This window comes from Gossypium hirsutum, chromosome A06 (genome assembly GCF_007990345.1).
Source record: "Gossypium hirsutum isolate 1008001.06 chromosome A06, Gossypium_hirsutum_v2.1, whole genome shotgun sequence".
Lineage (NCBI taxonomy): Eukaryota > Viridiplantae > Streptophyta > Magnoliopsida > Malvales > Malvaceae > Gossypium > Gossypium hirsutum.
Window position 1 is genome coordinate 124,797,893 of NC_053429.1, and position 2,104 is coordinate 124,799,996.

The window sequence follows — 2,104 nt, forward strand, 5'->3', positions numbered from 1 at the left end:
TATTCCTACAAAGCTAGTAAATAATATGATGTTAATACAGGATGGAAATATAAAATAATAAAGTCGAAATTAAAAATTTTCATGATTACAAATTAAGATAGTTGTTTTTGAATCTCGTGCATTGGTCTGATGGTCAATGTGTTCAATTCTTTAAATAAAAAGTTTTTTTTTTCATAAACAACTTTGAAATAACGAATTTGCGAACCAAAATCTGAACATATTTCTTTTTCGATCTCTGACATTAATCATTAGATCGACTTGAACCTAATGTAAGTACTTCTACTCGTTGATGAATACTGATCCACCAAACCAATCATTAAATTATAGTTTCGAGCTTACTAGCTGGACTTTAAAAAAAAACTTAACAATTTAGTAACTTAAATAAAAACTTATAAATAACTTAGTCACTTAAATAAAAACTTTTGAATAATTTAATAATTATTTTGTAACTTTTTAAAATTAAATAACCAAAACATTAATTTACTAATAATTTAATAATCTAGAATATAATTTTTTCTCAAATATTATAATTCTAGAGAAAATAATAATAGTCAAGACTAGTAAATCCATTAATAATGGTCAAGTTTGTCAGTATCTTCAAATATTTCTAGAGAATTACATTAATAATATTCAAGTCTTACAATATTTTCAAATATTATAGTTATATACAGAAAATTGATAGATTCCGATATGCTTAAATGTTGAAAAAGAAATGTTAAATTATTTTTGGGTTTGAACTTTGTAACCTTTTTCGGGTTTGAACTTTTTTGTTCAAGTTAGGTATTTAATTTGGCAATTGGTTTCACATTGAGGTTTGAACTTATTTTTATTCAAGTCAGTGTTTGAAAACCCTAGAATTCAGGCCCTAATGTAAAAATAATTGTCAAGTTCCAGTCTCAGTATAGAAACAATTGCTACGCCTAAAGACTAACTTGAAAATAATTCAAACCCCAATGTGTGAACAATTATGAAATTCAAGATCTAACTTGAAAAAAAAGTCTAAGCTCCAACGTAATAAAATTACCAATTCAGTCTTCAAATAGTGATTTAACCAAAAAAATTATTTGAGTATGCTTAAATAGCACGTCCGTTACAACAATGTGATTTATTCACGAGTTTTGTATCAATACCATACGCATTGGTTGGAATGCTTTGTTTAAGTAAAAATCAAAATTACAATACATATATTAAATTCATATAATTTATATACTAAATAAATTTAAGGATAAATTACATCCGACGTCAATAAACTATTAGTATGTTTATATTTTGGTTACTCAACTTCAAAAGTTATAAATAGTCACTGAACTATTCGAAAGTGTTTATTTAAATTACTGGTTGTTAAGGTTTTTTCTTAAAAAAAAAAATTCAACTAGCAAGCTCTAAGTGACAATTTGGTGATCGGTACAGTAGATCAATATCAATCGACAAGTGGAAGAACAAATCTTATATCAAAGTTGTCGAAACCATTTTTTATTTTGAAAAACTAGGATCGACTTTAAAACGAAAATGGAGTCGCCACCAATCCTTTTTGTTTAAGTGTGATCGGGTCACATTGTGATTGATCATTTTAATAAAGAATTTCGGTTTATTAAAATAACGTTTTTAGTCTACGAAAAACTAGAAAACGAATTCGGGAGTCAGTTACGCACGAGCAAAGATTAGTACACTCGCAACGCCCAAAATTGGTACCGTATTGATCAATTAACGTCCTAATGTTGAAAATTTGAAAAAGATTTTAAAATACAATTCATTTAAAACGTTTGGATAACTTGAATTGGATATTGAGATTCTCTCACTTAGAAGGAATAAAATATCATATCCAGCACGATAGGACACAACATTTCAAACCCTCGATACAAGATCATCTTATAATTTCGAAAACTCATGCATTTGAAATTTCAAAAGGATATTTGACTATCTGGTCAAACGGTAAGTCGAAACCCAGCATGATTGGGCATGATTTCTCGAATTTCCAAACACAAAATATTTTCTCATTTTAATTTAAGAAAACATGGACGAAATTTCAAAAGGATATTCAGTTATTCGGTTGAACGAAAAATCGAAACCCAGTACGGTAGAGCACGATTTCTCGAATTTCCAA